Source organism: Acartia tonsa, chromosome 9 (assembly GCF_053477335.1).
Source record: "Acartia tonsa isolate MP-2025a chromosome 9, ASM5347733v1, whole genome shotgun sequence".
Classification (NCBI taxonomy): domain Eukaryota; kingdom Metazoa; phylum Arthropoda; class Copepoda; order Calanoida; family Acartiidae; genus Acartia; species Acartia tonsa.
In genome coordinates this window covers 23494943-23500754 of record NC_137268.1, presented here as the reverse complement: position 1 = coordinate 23500754, position 5812 = coordinate 23494943, and the positions used below count along the sequence as shown (strand labels likewise).

The window sequence follows — 5812 nt, the reverse complement described above, 5'->3', positions numbered from 1 at the left end:
TATAAATATACATTCTTTCATACGTATATTTAGAGGTTGTCCGTATGTCCGAACGGCCTAACGTATAGCTTTGAATATTTATATGTTTTTGTCATGCTGCTTGGTTTTATAAAATATTGGCATACCCTGCTTTACTTGACAAAATATTGGCATGCTTTGCTTTACTCGTTGTGTTTGGCACACTCTGCTTGACTTGATCCAAAAATGGAAAAGAAATAAGTAAACTATTAAATTTGGAGCCTTATCAAAATACAATTAATTTTCAACTTCCTTCAACTACTATCAAAGCTTTATTTTATTAGCATTATTAAATTAGTATTAATCTATTAACCAAAGAAGAAAATATTTATGTTGAAAAATGACAGCAAAACTGATCCAACAAGAACGGGCAAATGTAGAACAGGTATAACATAATTAAACAATAAATAAAATTTTTATAATTAATCTTCTTGACCAAATTAAATAAATGTATGATAATAATCATTTGGTCCAATTTCAAAATTTTAGTAGGCAATTTCTCTAATCTATGAAAAGACAAGTAACTTAATTTTCATTTTTTCGCTTATTATTCATTTCCTCTGCTGCTATTTAAGATAGATTGTTGATTTTTTTGGTGAAACAAATGAACATAAACTCGTAAATTCTGTTTTGATTTTATTAAATTTTGAAAACTGGCAAGCAAAATAGGTATGCGACTATAACATTGTTCAATAAAATCGATGCTAGCCTTAATCAACGCCTCAACCCCCCCCATGAACCGCCAGCAGGCCGTGGCCACCATGTCTCTTTTCATGCTGGTGAAGTTCTCCTTTATAGTGACAATGAGGGAGGTCTTTGTGGTATGACCACGTCTATTGGCTCTTACTTTAATATCGTTCCCGGCCCATAGTCCATTGGATTAAGATCGGGGCTGCTAGGAGGCCACATCTCCTTAGGGACGTGAGTAACCCCAGGATCCAAATTAACCCATCTTTCAAGCTACCTTTCGACACGGCGGCGCTCATTTGAGCCCCAATTGAGCTAGAACGACGTTTTATACCTTTTTGGAAATGGCATGAAGATGCAGCTAGGTTTATCAGCGGAACACAGTAATAGTGTCTGACTGATTATGACGTAACAAAAAAAATTAGCCAATGAGTGGCCGTTATTGACCAATGGTAAAATTTATAGTGGCCTCTCATTGGCTAATTTTTTTTGTTACGTCATAATCAGTCAGACACTATTACTGTGTTCTTATCAGCGCTACTACTTTTCAATGTTGCGCTTCTTATAAACTTATTCATCTTGTTTAGTTGGAAAAGGAGAGAGATATTGAGAGAATCAAAACATCGGACGCGATTAATGAATTAGAGAAATATATCAAGGATAGTGAAAAGGTATGATACAATTTTGATGAAATAATTTAATTCATTAAAGCAGATTATTAATTGAAAAGTTTATTTCTAGGACGACTATTTTCTGCGGAGAACTGCTCAGTGGCCCCAGGATCAGCCAATACCTGAAAACCCATATGGAGAAGGCTTCTGCCATCTCCTCTAAATTCAAAACTATTTTGCCAGCATAGCTTCGAAACCGATTGATATCCGCTGGATTATAAGCTGTTTATAGCTATATTGAAAATACATGTATAGCATGGTATTACAAACAATTTTCCATATATATCAAAATTAAATCATAAAATTGTTGTTAGACCGAGCCTTCGTTCCTTGGGGAAACAAAATTGGTTTTAAATAATAATCTTTTATTTTAATATCCGCGGAAAGCTGTCTATAATACAATATGCGATGAATAACTATTCCTTTTAATTATTACATATTCTAACATGCTATTGTAAAAATGATGCAAATAAACAATAATATTTTAATTATGTATGATTTCTTGTAGATGCTCTACAAAACTGGTATGTCTGTCTGTAGGTTGATTAGCTTGCCTTTGCTACATGGTTTACTTGCTTCTAATGACAAACTAAACTTGTAAAAGGGAGGGGGGGGGGCAGGGTTAAAGCTTGCAGATAAGTAAGATTTTTGTGCGATAAAACAAAATCTGTTAGCAGAACTATGAAAGATTAGGTCATTAAAGTAAAAAAATGGAAGAGGGGGCACGAGCTAATATAAACTCTACCCATTGGTTGGGGACCCTGTGTCGACATTTTTTAGGGTCTTTGAAAGTCAGCCAAAAGCGTCGGAAATATAAACTTAGCCATGTCGCTATAAAAGAAAATAGTTGCTTGCTGACCACTTGGGCCAAGTAGTTGTCTGGATTATGCATCTATACTTAAAATTCTAAAATTGTGTATTTATGTAGATCATGATACTATTATATATATTAATTGATTACATTATTGTATCTAATCGTTCTAGGACTTTCTAGCAAGTATTTTTTTCACATTTTTGTACATTTTTAGATTTATTTCAACCGTACATTGTACTTTTAACAATATTAAGAAATCCAACGAAAAAATTGAGCTTTGAAAATTGTAAATATTGAAACGTCTTCACGAAATCACAACATATAGGGAAAGGAATAGGACAATTAAGCGTAAATTGTTAGATTACTACTCATCGTGCAAAAGACGTTAACAATTTTAATCTACAAACATAAGACTTCATTCATAATATAGTTATTAGAATATTGTTATTATTAGAACCCTTCAAGTGATTATATTCATGTTAAAATGAGTTAAAATTTTTTGTATTCTGATGTTGAAATAAAGAAGCTATTTAATGATGCCTATAAAACATGACGTCATACAAAACAAATGACAAATGATAGACCAATACAAAAACTAAATTACTGATGAGAGGCCAGTGTACATTTTAATTTACCAATGGTAGGCCAGTATGACGTCATTTTTTGGCATTATAAAAAACTCCTGAAACAAATATCTGTCTATAAAAATATTGGGTTCTAAAAATCCTAATATTTTTGTCAATGACGAAGGGAATATGAGGAAAATTATCTCATTTAACATGTTGATAATATGGTACCTTTTAACACTCTTATACATATAATGCGAAAAGTTGACAAGAACCCTATAAATTGTAGCACAGAAAGTATGTGAAATGCCTTGGCCATTAACCGACAAAATTCATTTAAAAATACGGGTCACAAAGGGTTGATTGTCTGTTATGATAAAAATAATTTCATAGATTTTCATATTTTTTTCTTCCGACATCTTTTTACTCTTCATTTTGTATATTCATTTCCATGGCTTCGAAACCGATTGATATCCACAGGATTAAAACCAGTTCTCAGCCATATTGAAAAATAATGTGTAGCATCGTATTACAGACAATTATCCTGGTTTCGATCTTATAATGTATCATTTTATTATCCTCGAAAAGCTGTTTGTAATACAATGCGATAAATAACTAATAGTTAAATATCTTAACGTTCGTAATTCTTGCTGGTTTTATTTATTTACAACCCTTATTTTCACCATAAAAGTTCCTGTTACAAAAGTTACAATTGCACACATTAAATAAAAAGGTGGGAGATTAATTCACTGTCCATTTCCTACTTCCTACATCCCTGAAAATTTTGGGTGAAAAAAGGGAAAGTTCAGAGCCGCGTTCAAAATTTACAGGAAGCTTAAAATAATATCCATCTTTTTAAAACATTACCAAACAAAAAAAGTGTAATAGTTATTTTCAGTATGGCTTCAAAACCTATTAATATCCGCTGGATTAGAACCGGTTCACAGCCATACTAAAAAATATTCGCGGAAAGCTGTCTAAAATGCGATAATAGTTATTTATTAAACTCAGGGCTTACAAAACTGGAACAAAATTAATATTTTATTTTTTAATATTCGTAGAATTTTCTTTTCATATAATAATATAAATATATACGGTTCTAATCCAGTGGATGTTTTTAAAGCCATTTTGGAAAATGTAATATCATTAACATAGTTTTATCTGTTTTATCATTTTTAGTTTTACTACCCTTATTGCACAGTATAGATTCTACAGTATCTACACAGTATGAGCTATAAAGAATCTATACAGTCTAGAATATAAAGCTTCAATCTACTGATTTTCCAGTTTGATTAAAAGTATAAAATGCAACTTCGCTTATAATATTGTAACACATTGATCTAGGAATCCCAATACAAAAAAGGATGATTCGCTCTTAACCATATGAAAAACCATATCTAGCTAAAATCAACTTGTTTGAAAAGGGATAAATTGACCTTTGACTAAAAACACCTTATTGCTTTAAGAATTTTCTTTTATAGTTTAAGACATTTCAATTCAAAGACACAAAGCTATCCTTTAACCCGTACAAACGACCACACAAAATATGTAGAAAAGCTTTGTTGTAAAAATACGGGAAAAGGCGAGTTTTTTTTTCAACTCACCCTGTATAGACTCACCAATGTCCCTTCAATAGGCGCAGAGATACATACGCTAAAAATACGTTTAAACCGCGACAACTAAACCACCAAAAAGAGGTCTTGTGTGCGGCTGGTTAAACGAGACTTGCGTGCCTCTCTGCAACCTTTATACAGGACATAACATTGCCCTGAGGATGGGTAGCTACGCTCCTAGCAGGACATTCAGTAGATGGATATGGATAGATAGATAGTGAGGTAGATAGGTAGATACAGACAGGACGTTGAGGTGCGTAGCGCCGTCGTATTAGTGTTTCCATAAAAAGAAGAAGAAAATTGCAAAATAGTTAAATTAACTGCAGCTTTAAATTTCAAATCCTTAAGGTTCAGTATTTGTTTAATTTCCGCTGGATACAAGCCGGTTCTTATTGATGAAAAAGTCATAAAAATCACATTTTGCAGAAACAATCTTTTTTTCGATGATTTTAAGAAGATTTAAAAAAAAATTCAAATCTATTTAAAACTGAACTAGAAGTATTTACAAAGACATTTCTGTTTAATTGATTTTTTTACTTGTTTCATAAGATATCTATGGCAATCCCCAATTTTAAAGTAGCTAAACTTTTTTAAAAAGTAAAATTTTGACTGTTTTACGTAAATAACGCCGCATATAACCAAATCTTAAAGTCCATAAGAAAAACAGGGGAAAAAAGGGACGTGGAATAATTTCTCGTTTGGGGGAAGGGATTGAGTTCGCTATAGAAAAAGGGGACTGTATGCGCCTAAGAGTATTCACGCACGCTTGTAAGAATGTTGGAAAATATACGCGCACACACGTAAATATATCCATATATGTACATTAGAGGGATGCTAAATTTCTTGGATTTCAGCCCTGTGGTTTTAATTATAAGCGTTTATGTGCGTAGTGTATTTTTAGTAGCGAAGCTACTCTATAATTAGAAATGTCCTTTTTTTCATTCGGTCAGCTTCGTTTCAGGGGAATTGAAACTTTTTGAGAAGCTATTATACAGCAATTAGCACCCAGTATATAATTAACTTGGTCTGTCTGTTGGTAATGCTCTCTTTGAAGGGCAATTAATTTCTGTAGGAATAAAATATCTACTTAGTTGCTATTGTAGATAGGTGGCTGAAAATTATATGTAAAGTTTGCCCTGACTAATGTGTATTTTCTGGGTGATTGAGGGGATCAAATTTCAATAAGGAAAATGTGTTTTTCTTTGGTGTCACTTAAGATTGAAGGCTGATATTTGTAATGGAAATTTGGCTGGCCAATGCACATCTACTTTATAAATAACTTTGTCTATCAGTACTGCTATGAAATATGTGTTTTCTCACCTATTGTAAAAACTTTATTGATTTACTATATATTATTCTTATTTTTTACTTTTTTTGTATTCATATGCATTTGCCTCAGCTTTCTTAAGTTGCTTTGCTACATATGAATGTTTATCCTTGCTT

General features: G+C 32.3%; 1 long non-coding RNA gene across 1 annotated transcript; it reads left to right on the top strand.

Moving 5' to 3' along the window:
- The first annotated feature begins 231 nt into the window (after positions 1 to 231).
- Positions 232 to 1871, top strand: LOC145328563 (uncharacterized). The gene is made up of 3 exons (XR_013882502.1): positions 232 to 403; positions 1293 to 1376; positions 1447 to 1871. It is a non-coding gene; the product is annotated as an uncharacterized LOC145328563 (long non-coding RNA).
- The last annotated feature ends 3941 nt before the right edge of the window (positions 1872 to 5812 follow it).